The sequence below is a fragment of the Mustela erminea genome, chromosome 5 (genome assembly GCF_009829155.1).
Source record: "Mustela erminea isolate mMusErm1 chromosome 5, mMusErm1.Pri, whole genome shotgun sequence".
Classification (NCBI taxonomy): domain Eukaryota; kingdom Metazoa; phylum Chordata; class Mammalia; order Carnivora; family Mustelidae; genus Mustela; species Mustela erminea.
The window spans coordinates 49,875,948-49,890,058 of NC_045618.1; the positions used below are offsets into that span (position 1 = coordinate 49,875,948).

General features: G+C 37.6%; 1 protein-coding gene across 2 annotated transcripts in view; it reads left to right on the top strand.

Annotated features, from left to right (window-relative positions):
* GLCE (glucuronic acid epimerase) overlaps positions 1 to 14,111 on the top strand; it is a 118,525-nt gene that overhangs the window by 25,212 nt on the left and 79,202 nt on the right. The gene's annotated exons all lie outside the window — the stretch shown is intronic.

Consider the following 14,111-nt stretch of genomic DNA (forward strand, 5'->3'; position numbering starts at 1 on the left):
CTCTCTGACAAATAAATAAAATCTTTAAAAAAAATAAAAATAAAAAAAAAATAAATTACCTGCTGGGGTGTCTGGGTGGCTCAGTGGCTAAGGTCATGCCTTTGGCTCAGGTCAGGATCCCAGGGTGGTTCAGTGGCTAAGGTCTGTCTCTGGCTCAGGTCAGGATCCCAGGGTCCTGGGATTGAGCCCTGCTTCTGGCTTACTGCTCAACAGGTAGCCTGCTTCTCCCTTGCCCACTCCCCCTGCTTGTGTTCCTTCTCTCTGTCAAATAAATAAATAAAATCCTAACTAACTAAAGAAATAAACTGCTAATAGAATAAGTGTTCTTAAATCTTTTTTTAGAAATCCCAAAGCTCATTTTAGTTCTTAGGCATCTTTTGTAATTCATCAGCTAGATGTATTATCTCAGTGTCTGTTTCAGCTAGGCTTCTTTTGGCTCTGAGTATCAAAGGCCCATTCCAAATATGTAACAAGAAAGTTTTTTGTCTTAACATAACCGGCAGTGTTAAAGGACAGTAGTCTTCAGGATTCGCTCTTTACTACCCTACTGAAGACACCAGAAATTCAGATTCTTTTTTTTTTTTTTTTTAATTTTATTTATGTATTTGGCAGAAAGAGACACACACAGCAAGAGAGGGAACACAAGCAGGGGGAGTGGGAAAGGGAGAAGCAGGCTTCCTGTTGAGCAGGGAGCCCAGTGTGGGGTTCAGTCCCAGAACCCTGGCATCATGACCTGAGCGGAAGGCAGACGCTTAACGACTGAGCCACCCAGGCATCCCAAGAATTCAAGATTCTTTGCGTTGTTCTACTTTAGGTTCCATAATACTGGCTTTATGCCAAGGAGGGACTTTCTCTGTAGTTGTATGATGGTTGCCATGAAGGAACCATATGTTCTACAAGGAAGAAAAGTCTGGCATCTGTAGAGGCTGCTTTTAGGCAACAAGTTTCAGCAATGGAAACCTGAATAAGAGAGAAAGGCCCCAGGTGACCACTGAGCTAAACGCAAACAGGCATTGCAAACAGGCTCAATAAGCAGCCTACCTCAAAATAACCATAGGCCCTAACTGGCCAGTTACAACCAGACACAGCTCCTTCCTTCCTTCCTTCCTTCCTTCCTTCCTTCCTTCCTTCCTTCCTTCCTTCCAAGATTTTATTTATTTATTTGACAGAGAGAGAGAGAGATCACAAGTAGGCAGAGAGAAGAGAAAGCAGGCTCCCTGCTGAGCAGAGAGCCCAATGCGGGGGTTCAATCCCAGGACCCTGAGATCATGACCTGAGCATGGAAGGCAGAGGCTTAACCCACTGAGCCCCCCAGGCGCCCCCCAGGCACAGTTTCTAAGTTTACCAAAGAAAGGAAAATTCGTATGTCTGCATAACTCCCTCACTCTGCACTTAACTGCTGCCTCATCATAGGTAATCTTTGTTGCTGTCCTGCCTGCTGCTCCCTTGAATTCAGTAAACTTTCATCTCCTTTGCTTTCCCTTGGGTGAATGCTTTTACCACCAGAGGCATCAGCCTCTGCCCCAGAGTGCCCCATGTTTAGTGGCCCCCCCCCCCCCCCCATCCAGTGGGACACGCCACAGCTTCCTCTGGACAGAAAGGACAGACTTAACCAGAAGCTACCAGAAAACTTTTCTTCCTGTCTCTTTGGCATGATTGCCCTTATTTCTGAATTTCTGGCAGTGACGGTGAGCTGAAGTCAGCTTTCCTAGTTGCTGCCACGTAGAGTTGTGGAATGGGTATTGGAGCAGTCATAGTGTCTGCTTTGGTTGTGTCCTAGTGCTCTGAGGTTTCTTATTCATTCTTTTTCTGGTAGACTTTTATAATGAGTCAAAATATGCTTAGTCATATTTTACTGATTTAATTGCCTATGTTCAGAGCTTTCTATCATATAAAGCAATACAGCAATTTGTAAGCATTCCTTTCTTTAAAAAGAGAATCTTGAAATAGTGAAAAGATTGGAGATAGTTGGCAAATTTGAATCTGTTTCTCCTTGTAACCAATAATTTTTAACCCCTTTCACCTCCAGATAATTGACTTAGCTGCCATTTACATAGACACTTCAGTGATTTGATTTGTATCTCCTTTCTCTCTTCAAAAATTGCCTGGAGCATTGTGATAAAGTAGAAAGTGAGTTGGATTGTGATTAGGGTTCCAGTTATGTTTGATCATGGGCAAATCACTTCATCTCTCAGACCTTCAGCTGTCTTCTCTCTAAGATGAAATATCTTCTCGTGAAGTTGTTCTTATAGGAGTCAAATAAAATGATGTGAAAGAAATATGAGAAGTATGGAGTAGCACAATTTTAAATTGTCTTAATTGTTAAACTAATTAAAGAGTGGGCATTTAAAGGAGGAAAACCTAAAAAAAAAAAAAAAACAGAAGATTCTAGTCCTAAAAAATAATTGATCTTAGGTTTTGAGTATTCAAGAGCTATCAGTAGAAGATAAAGGTATGTGCAGCTTTTTTGAAATTAGATGCTCAATGAGTAAAAGATGTTTTATTGTAAACAGTTGTTTGAATGCTTGATTCTACTAAGTGTATCCTAGTAGCAGCTTTTCAGGTATTACCTACAATATTTTTACTTCAGATTTTTGCCTTGATTAAAGCTGTTTTCGAAGATAGCAGCCGTAGAGTAAATGTAAGCTGTAGTGCTTTATGTTGCTTGCAGGGTTGATGGATTTATTTATTTATCTATTTATTTATTCCAGTTATTGACTTTTCTCAAATGCACTTTTTCCTTCTTTGCGACATTATTCTTTTGGAGAATCCTGAGGTCTCCCACAGAAATGTGGGTGGAGTTTGATTGTTATTGCCAAAGGAGATTTGCATTTCATTTCTGAGAACTCTAATAAGCAAAAATTCCTCTTTGGTGTTGAATGAAATTAAAGTGATGGTGAGGAATTTGACTTTTAAAATACTATTTAATATAGTCATCATGTCTTAGGTTAATGTACAAGTGGAATCTGAATATATTAATAAACTATGTTAAATATAGTTTTTGTATTTTATTACATTAAAATCTGAAAACATAGATGCTCCTTGAATTGACATCATTTACCTTTTTGTTTTGACCTAGTTGCTGCTCTCTGTCATGTTGGATGTGGTTCTAAATGAGAAGACCAGCTCTGTAACTTGCCTTTTTTATATGAAAAATATTGCTTATAGATTTCGGAAGGAAAAAGGAACTAACGTATGTTGACTTTGTTACTATGTACTAACATACCAAGTACCTAATATTTATGTACTTTATTCTTCCTTCAGCCTGATGGGAGAGTATTAATATCCCCATTCTGTACCAGAAAACATTGAAATTTAGAGACTAAATAACCTCACAATTACTGCAATGGAGGAATCAATCACACTCTCCCTCCCTGTCTTGCTCGTTCCTTCATTACATTTCTTAGACTGCTTTCATGTAATTATTACATCTTTTTTTTTTTTTTTGAGGAAGATTTTATTCTTCTTGCAAATGAAGAAAAGTGTTAACATGAGTATATAAAGAATAAAAAAATTAGAACATGTATTCTGCATTAAAGGATAGAATCTTATATAAAGGTTTTTTTTAACAATTCATTTTTAACGTAAACCAATTTTGCTTTTCTCATAAAAACACCACTTGGTCATGATGCATTATGCTTTTTATGTATTGTTGGGTTTGATTTACAGAAATGTTAAGAATGTTTCTGTCTATATTCATGAGAGATTTGGTCTGTAGTTTTCTTAGGATGCCTTTGGTTTTGATATCAGGACAAAGATGGCCTTGTAGAATAAGTCAAGAAGTATTCCCACCTTCCTTTTCAATTTTCTGGATTTTTTAAGGTTTGGTATTATTTCTTACTTATATTTTAGGTAGAATTCACCAATGAAGTCAGTTGGGCCTGGACTTCTGTCTATGGAAAGATTTTAAACTACAATTGCAATTTCTTTAACTGATAATGGGATTATTCTGTTTATTTCTTCTTAAGTGAGCTTTGGTAGTTTGTCTTTCAAGGAATTTATCTGTTTCATCTGAGTTGTTAAATTTATTGGCATAGAATTGTTCATAACATTTCCTTCCTTCCTTCCTTCCTTCATTCATTCGTTAAAGATTTTATTCATTTATTTGACAGCACGCACAAGCAGGGGGAGCAGCAGGCAGAGGGAGAGGGAGAAGGAGGCTTCCAACAGAATAGGGGGAGCCCAATGTGGAACTTGATCCCAAGAACCCAGGTCATGACCCAAGCTGAAGGCATTTGCTGCTCAACCAACTAAGCCACCCAGATGCCCTCCCTTATTCTTCTAATGTTTATAATTTCTCTCCTATTTCTTTCTTTCTTTCTTTCTTTCTTTCTTTTTTTTCCTATTTCTGATATTGGTGTTTTGCCTCTTTGCCTTTTTTCCCTCCTGATTAGTCTGGCTAGAGGTTTCTTGGTTTTAGTTATATCAAAGAACCAGCTTTTGGTTTCATGGACTTAAAATTTTCTTTTTTTTTTTTTAAAAGATTTTATTTATTTATTTGACAGAGAGGGGCACAGCGAGAGAGGAAACACAAGCAGGAGAGTGGGAGAGGGAGAAGCAGGTTTCCTATTGAGCAGGGAGCCCAATGTGGGCTCTGTTCCAGGATCCCAGGGATCACAACCTGAGCTGAAGGCGGACACTTAATGACTGAGCCAGCCACGCAAGTGCCCCTGAAAATTTTTTTTTAAGATTTTATTTATTTATTTGACAGAGATCACAAGTAGGCAGAGAGGCAGGCAGAGAGAGGAGGCAGTCAGAGAGAGGAGGAAGCAGGATGATCCTGCTGAGCAGAGAGCCTGATGTGGGGCTCCATCCCAGGACTCTGGGATCATGACCCGAGCCGAAGGCAGAGGCTTTAACCCACTGAGCCACCCAGGCGCCCCTGAAAATTTCTTTTAAAACAGACTGTTTTTTAGAGTAGTTCTAGGTTCCCAGCAAAGTTGAGTGGAAAGTACAGATTTTTCTATATACCTCCTGCTCTCACGTGTGCACAGTCTCTTCCACCACTAATACTCAGTGAATCTACATTGACATATCATTATCACCCAAAGTCCATAGTTTACGTTAGGATTCACTCTTGGTGTTGTATGGGTTTGGACAAATGTTTAATGACCTATATTCACCATTATAGCATTATATAGAGTAGTTTGATGGCCCCCAAAATTGTGTGCAGTGCCTGTTCATTTCTCCCTCCCCCAACTCCTGGCATAGTTTTGACTTTTCCAGAATGTCATATGCCTTTTCACATTGGTTTCCTTTACTTAATAATATGCATTTAAGTTTCCTCCATGTCTTGTCATGGCTTGATAGCTCTTTTTAAAACCCTGAAGAATATTCCATCGTATAGATGTTCCACAGTTTACCCATTCAACTACTGAAGGACATCTTGTTGCTTGCAAGTTTTTGTTTTGTTTTGTTTATAGATTTTATTCACTTATCACACAAAAAAATTTTTTATTCACCTCCTAAAGAGTGCACACGAGCCACTGGGGGAGAGGCAGAGGGAGATGGAGAAGCAGACTTCCTGCTGAGCATGGAGCTGGATGTCAGGCTCCATTTCAGGACCCTGAGATCGTGACCTCAGCTGAAGGCAGATGCTTAACTGACTGAGCCACCCAGGCACCCCTCAAGTTTTGACAATTATAAATAAGGCTTATATAAATATTAATGTCCAGGTTTTTGTATAGAGATACATTTTTCAACTCATTTGGGTCAATTGGATTGTATAAGAATATGTTTTGTTTTTATGGGGCACTTGGATGTCTTGAGCTCAGATCTTGATCCCAGAGTCCTGGGATCCAGCCCCGCATCCTGCTTTTCCCTCTCCCTCTCTGCCTGTTCCTCCCCGTGCTTGTGCTATCTCTCTCTCTCTGTCAAATGAATAAATAAAATCTTAAAAAAAAAAAAAAAGTTTCGTTTTATAAGACACTGCCAAACTGTCTTCCAAAGTGTCTTTACCATTTTACGTTTTATTGATCTCAAAAAATTAGCTTTTTTTCTACCTGTTTTCTGTTTTGTTGTCCTAACCTTTTATTCTCTTTATCCCCGACATCTTCTGCTTACTTTTTTTTTTTTTTACAGAAAAGGAGAGAACATTTATTTACTGTTTAGGTTTATTTTGCTCTTCTCTTACTAATTTCTTAAGGTGGAATCTTAGGTCGTTGATTTCAGACTTTCTTTTTTAAGATACAGATGTTTCTAGATGTCTGGGGATTTTGAAGATGTTCAGATTTTAATTTGTAATTTAATTCCTTTGTGATAATAGACTTTTTTTATGATTTAAACTTCTTAAAATTATTGAGAATGGTTTTGTGGCTCAGAATATAGTCTCTTGGATAATGGTTCTGTGTGTATTTGAAAATAATGTATATTCTGCTGTTGGTGGAATGTTCTTTAAATTCAGTTAGATCAAGTTGGTTGATAGTATTGTTCAAGTCTGCTATATCCCTACTCGTTTTCTGTGTACTTGATCTATCACATATTGAGACTGTAGTGTTGAAATCACTGACAATAATTATGGTTTTGTCTATTTTTCCTTGCAATTTTATCAGTTTTTGCTTTATGTGTTTTGAAGCTCTTTGGTTTAGAATTCTTACGTCTTTATGATTAAATTGATTTCTTTATCATTATGAGATGACGCTTTTTATCTTTGGTAATAGTCTTAGCTATGAAATATACTTTATCTGATATTAAGAGAGCTATTCCAGCTCTTTTTTTTTTTAAGATTTTATTTATTTATTTGACAGACAGAGATCACAAGTAGGCAGAGAGGCAGGCAGAGGCAGGAAGCAGGCCCCCTGCTGAGCAGAGAGCCCAACGTGGGGCTCCATCCCAGGATCCTGGGATCATGACCTGAGCCTAAGGAAGAGGCTTTAATCCACTGAGCCACCCAGGCTCCCCTATTCCAGCTCTTTATTGATTAGTGGTAGCCTGGTATATTTTTATAATCCTTTAATTTTAACCTTTTTGTCTTTTATATTTAAGGTAGATTTCTTTTAGACAATATTTTAGACAATTTGATAATCTCTTCCTTTCAGTCAGGTGTTATATAATGTGATTGGGTTTATGTCTGCCATCTTGCTAATCTTGCTATTTGTTTCCTTTTTTCCATCTCTACTTTTTTTACTCTTACCATCTTTTTTTTTTTTTTTAAGATTTAATTTATTTATTTGACAGAGAGAGATCACAAGTAGGTGGAGAGGCAGGAAGAGAGAGGGAAACAGGCTTCCTGCTGAGCAGAGAGCCCGATGTGGGGCTCGATCCCAGGACCCTGAAATCATGACCTGAGCCGAAGGCAACGGCTTGACCCACTGAGCCACCCAGGTGCCCCACTCTTACCATCTTTTAAATTGAGTACATTTAGTATATGATTTTATCTTCACTCTTGCCTTATGAGCTATAAATATTTTTTTTTCTTTTTCAGTGGTTGACATGGATATAATAAGCGCCTTTAACTTACCACAGTCTTTCTACAAATAATCTATCACTTCATGTATAATGTGTGACTTTAAGCACAGTATATTTTTCCCTTATCCCATTACTTTTCCAAATGTTATCATATGTTTTACTTCTATATATTTTACAAACCCCATAATAGATTATTCTTTTAAAATAAGGAAAATCTGGGCGCCTGGGTGGCTCAGTGTGTTAAGCCTCTGCCTTTGGTTCGGGTCATGATCTCAGGCTCTCTGCTCAGTGGGGAGGCTGCTTCCCTCTCTCTCTCTGCCTGCCTCTCTGCCTACTTATGATCTCTCTCCCTGTCAAATAAATAAATAAAATATTTAAAAAATAAAATAAGGAAAATCTATTTTATGTTTATTGACATATTTACTTATTTTAGTGCTCTTCATTTTTTTGTATAGATTTATGTTTCTGTTTATCATCAGTTTTCTTCTGCAGAAATTATTTCTCCTCATTTTTTTAATGTACAAGTCTGCTGATGAGAAAGTCTCGCAATTTTATTTGTCTAAAAAGTATCTTATCAACATTTCAGAAAGATATTTTTTCTGGTACTGGATTTTAGTGTATTAAGAGTCTCCAGGACTGCCTTCAGGTTTGGTGGTTCGCTAGGAGAATTCTCAGGACTAGGTATATAGTTACAATCATGATTTATTACGGTGAAAGGATGCAAGGCCAAATTAGCAAAGGGAAAAGGTACGTGAGTAAAGTCTGGAGAAAACAAAGCACAGGAGTCTTCTAAGCATCTTCTCCCAGTGGAGTCACACAGGATATGTTTAATTTTCTTAACAATGAATTGTGTCAGCACATGAAAAATGCTGTCTAACAGAGAAGCCCATTAGAGACTCTGTGTCCAAAGTTTTTATTGAGAGTTGGTCACATGAGTATCCTCCGCCTAGCGTGCACCAAAATACCAGTCTCCTAGAAGGAAAGTAGGTGTTTAGCATAAATCATATTGTTTACACAAACACATTAGGTACAGTAAACCACCTGTATTAGTTAGAGAATGTTTTCTAAGGATAGCAGGCTTGAGCTTGGTATATTAATTCTCTTCTGTATCATAGGTCACTTTGTTTTTTACCTTTTTGCTAGATTTTATTTTGTTGTCTTCTGGCTTGGATACCTTCTGAGGAGGAATTTGTGGTAATTCTTTGTTCCGTTGTGTGTAATGTACTTTTTCCTCCTGCTGCTTTTAAGGCGTTTCATCACTGTTTTCAGTAATTGGTTTATGAGGTACTTTATGTGTACGTGTGAATGCGTTTTTGTGTTTATCTTGTGTGGGATTCCTTGGACTTCTTGGAACTGTGAATTTGAGGTACTGAACAAATTGAAATTTTCTCAGCCATTATTTTTTCTGACATTGCTCTACCTCTTTTTTTTTCATGCTTCAGTTATGTTAGACTGCTGGTAACTATCCCACGGGTCACTGTGTCTGTTTATTTGGGGAAGGGGAACATCTTTGTTACCCCGCTCTCCTTTTTTAAATAGTATTACTCTTTGGTCTTCAGGTTTACTTCTACAGTGGCTTATCTACTATAAATCCCTTCCAATGATATTTTTATTTTAGATATTATATTTTTCATCTCTAGATGTTCCATTTGATTTGTTTTTATAGGTTTCCTTGTCTCCTCATTATATTCAAATACTTTATTATGTTATTGAGGAAATATATCACTTTTAACTGTTCTCATATCTTCATCTGATTTGCTCCTCTCTTTCATTTCTGGTTCTGTTAATACTGGCTATGGTTTTCTAGTTCATGGGTCACATTTTATTGTTTATTCATAAACCTATTTTTGTCTAGTATTTTAAAATATTTTTTCATTATTTTATGATTATTGTATTTTTGATTATTGCTTTTTGATTATTGTATGCTTATCTTTGTTTTATGTTTGCTGGAATTTGCTGTATTACATTAAAGAATGTCAGAATTTTTATGGTAAACTGCTTAGTTACTTGCAGGTAAGTTTGGTCCTTTTATATCCTCTTTTTAAGCAGTTTCAGGGCAACCCCAGAATTGCCTTTACAGTAGGACTAATTTTTTTTTAATTTTTTTTAAAGTATTTTATTTATTTACTTGAAAGAGAGCACAGAGGGAAAGGGAGAAGCAGACCCTCACTGAGCAGGGAGCCTGCTCCTGAGTGGGGTCCGATCCCAGGACACGGAGATCATGACCTAAGGCGAAGGCAGATGCTTAACCAAGTGAGCCATCCAGGCACCCCTGTGGTGTAGGACCAAATTAACCTCACTTCTAAGGCATGGCCCTTCTGGGGTTACTGGTGGCTTCCATATTCAGCAAGATCTTTCCACTTTGGATTGGGGAAACTTTAACAATTCCTGGCCCTTTGTGAGCTCTGACAATTTTTATCTAACAGCTTCCTGGTAATATTCTTTCCTTAGAGTTTGATTTTGATTTTACCTCTTGCAGTTTCACTTTCTACATGTACAAATTGTATTCAGCTAAGATCCAATAGAACCCTCAGGCATTTTTTGGGACCTCTTTCTTTGTGTAGATCTCTCCTCTCAGTTAGTCTGTATCCTACACCCACACACATAGTTCTAGCCACCTTGGCCTCTCTAAACTTTGATCTGTGTCTTTTTAACTCAGTAATAGTGCTGGATTCTTTTGGGGTTATCAGACTTCTCTGTACCATTGCCTGGAAGTTACCTCCAGGTGGAACACTAGAGGTTTCTCTAATTTATTGCCCTTTATGAGCAGTAGTCTGGGATCACAGTCCTGTGTCGCCTTTGTTCAGTGTTTGAAAACAGTTGTTTCCTATATTTTGTCTAGTTTCTAGTTGTTGAGACAGAAGAATAATTCCAGGCCTTCTTTGTCCTTCATGTTCAAAGTGGAAATCTCTCCATAAACACTAAATTTTTCCATTTACACTATAAATTTTCCTTTTTCTAAAGATGTGTGCAATTGTCATTTTCCAGAATATGTGCAAAATGTCAAGCCTCTCATTATATTCAGAAGATGGTCATGATGAATGTGATCAGGATTTCAGACTTCAAATTCTGCTTAGGTAGTTCTTAAAGCCACATAATCTTCCACTATGCCTTTGATGAACGTATATCTATACATACATGCATGTGTGTGTGTGTGTGTGTGTGTGCGCGCGTGCGCGCGCATGTGTATATATAATTTTATATATATACACACATGTATATATTTATATATCACAGTGAATGAATATATATATTTGATGAATATATATTTTATTGATGAATATGTATATAGATATATATATCTCACAGTAGATCAGGGCTCTGAATTGGTGAGGCAGTGGGGCACCTACAGTACAGAATTTAAGGTGCCAATCCTGCACTTGAACTGCCTGTGGATTCAGAGCCTCCTTAAATATTGTGCCCTAGGCATCTTGCTTATCTTACTCTATTTCAGACTTTGCAGGGGATATTCCAGACAAAGATAATTTTTATTACTTAGGGTGTTGGTCCCAAACCACTATTAATTGCATCACATATTTCCTTTAGAGTAATTTTAAGTCTTTTTTTTTTTTTTTAACTTCCCTCCAACTGTTTATTTTCTTGAAGGAACTGGAAATAAAGTCTGATGTAGCATGTCAGTCCATAGATACTGGCTGAAAAATGGAAGTAACAAGAGTATCTGTGGTAGCAAATACTGTTTCAAAGAAACAAACCATGTATAGTGAAGTACTATATATTTTTAGGTTAGTCTTTTCTGGTCCGAGAAGTGAATGGCTCTCCCTACTTAGGCCAGGTTCTATCAGTTCCTGTGTGCTATTGCTCACTGGACTGGCAGCCATATTTGCAGTTTGAGAGTCCCAGGTAAGCCTGACTTGGCTTCATAAATGAACCTAGATTTCTGCTAGGAGAACTTTTAATATGGGTGAGAGACACACAGGTTCTGATGATAGGAAGAACAAAGCTTTTAATCTCACACGGAATGTACTCTTTTTAAAGAGTTAGTCTCTTGACCCACTTTTGTATTGCTTTAGGATGCAGATAGAATTATAAAGGAATCCCTCTCTCCTCATCTTAGAATATTAGAGGACTTCATGAAGAAGTCCAGATGAATCAAGTCATGAAACTATTTGTTGATCTAAAGCTGAGTTGAACCTTACGGGAGATGGGCAAAAAGAATTCACTCTTATTTCATTCTGAATTTCCAGGGTTGTTCAGATAAGGACCTAGTATGAGTTTTAGAAGTGATTTTTACCTGGAATTGACTTTGTTAAATATCTTCTTCTGGCTGCAGTGGTATTAAGTATCTGTTTGGTAGTTGAATGGTTCAAAAACATTTATCTTGGGGCACCTGGGTGGCTTAGTGGGTTGGGGCCTCTGCCTTCAGCTTAGGTCATGATCCCAGGGTGCTAGGATAGAGCCCTGTATCCGGCTCCCTGCTCGGCAGGGAGCCTGCTTCTCTCTCTCCCTCTGCCTGCCTCTCTGCCTACTTGTGATCTGTCGAATAAATAAATAAAATCTTTAAAAAAAAAACATTTATCTTATGTGCAGAGAATAACCATTAATCATATCACTACTGCTTTGGATACTGAGTTTTCTTTACTCCCATTTTATTGACTTCTTGGGCTTTTTCTCCTTTTTTTCTGTGAGAATGTTAGCACATTTGTAGCATCTGCAAAGCATTTTATAATAGGTTGGAATGTGAAAATATCCAGTCCTGAACGCAGACGCTTTTATAGTCAAGTTTTGTAGACTTAGGCAGTGGTACCTTTCTTTAATCACTGGGCGAGGTAATACGTCGTGATAGAAAACAGTAGACTTGTATTGGAAGGAACTTGGTTACCATCCAGTTTGAACCACTTACATAGTTTTGTGCCCCTGAGCAAGTCAGTTAATCTCTTTAAGACTCAGTTTTTCTCCATCTGTAAAGTGTGTGTAAGTATGTGGGAGGTGGGTGACGGTGTGATAATATCTGCCTGCTTACTGTACATATCAGTATGAAGATCATAAAGGTGTGAAAGCATTTGTGTAAAGCATTATACATATGTAAAAATATAGTTATAAAATTATTTTATCTCAGCTCGATCAAGTCCTGTTCTTTGAGAATCTGTTAAGTTTCATTTAAATAGTTCGTTTCTTTTATCACTGATAGTTCAGAGAAGAAAAATGTAGGGTGGAGTATAGATGGAAAATACATGATACTGTGTTACGCAAAGGTTATTAATTAACCTATGAAAAAATTTATAAAATCTTAAAAGTAGTTTTTTTGTACTAGTAAAATTTGATTGAAATTTTTACTTAACCTCTTCTCTACTCCTAGACTTTGCAAATTCTTAACAGTTATATCCTACGAAATACTCTGTGTAGATTTTTCACTTTAGATTATCTATAGAAAAAAAATGTTTTTAAGATTTTATTTATTTGAGAGAGAGTGCAGAGGAAGAGGGAAACGCAGGCTCCACACCGAGCATGTAGCCTGTCCAGGGGCTTGATCACAGGGTCCTGGGGTTATGACCTGAGCCAAAGGCAGACGCTTAACCTACTAAGCCTCCGTAGACACCCCTATGGAAAATTATTTTTAAAATAAATCTGGGGGGTGCCTTCTGTTGAGCATCCAACTCTTGCTTTTGTCTCAGGTCTTAATTTCAGGGTTGTGAGATGGAGCCCTGACTCAGACTTCGCAGTTGGTGCACAGTCTGTTTGAGATTGTGTCTCCTCTTGCCCTCCCTCCCTTTCTTTCTCCCTCTCTCTCAGATAAACCCATAAATCCTTAAAAAAAAAAAAAAAAGAATCAATAGGGGTTCTCCTTGTTTAAGATGAATCTGCCCTACTATTCCCCACATAATTAGTATTCATCGAAGGGAATGAACGAATATGAGCCCAATATGAATGTAATTAGAGACTTAAATCTGCCAGAACTTAAGTCATAATGATTGAAATATGGATGTAATATTTTGGTACCTTTGAAATTATCGAGATTATTCCCCTAACGACATTAGAATGAGTCAGTGGCAGGATCCCCTTGGTTGGTTCAGTCATTCATTGACCAAAAATGTTAATACAGTGCCTACTATTTTCAGGTACTCTTATATAGCAATATACAACAGGAAAGAAAAGAGACAAAAATTCCTGTTCTTATGAAACTTAAATTCTAGTGAAGGGAGACAGAAAATAACAGATGAGATACATAGTATGCCAGATAACAATAGGTACTGTAGAGAAAATTAAGAGATGGAAAGGCCATTGGGAATGTTGGGAGGTGCTGGAGGAGAGCACAGGCCAGAGAAAGAAGGGAACGACTGAGCAAAGACATGAAGGAACAATCTATACAAACAGTGGTCTTAGAGAAGAGTATTCCTGTTCCAAGGTAAAAGTAAGTTCAGTGTCTATAAGGAAAGTGTGCTTCATGTGTTCGGGGAACAGGGAGGAGGCCAGTGTGACTGAGTGGAGTGAGCCTAAGGGAGAATATTAGATGAGGTTAGAGAAGTAACGGCAAGCTAGTTAATTGAACTTAAGGGGACTTTGCCTTTTAATCTTAAAAAAGGACGTCATTAGAGAGTTTTGAGCAGAGTTATCACATGGTCTTTTTTTTTTTTTTTTTTTTTTTTAATTATCACCAGCTGTGGTGGGGGAAGTGGGGGTTTGAGGGAGAAATAGATCATTTAGGAGACTATTGATAATCTGTGTGTGCTTGGTAGCAGTGGAGA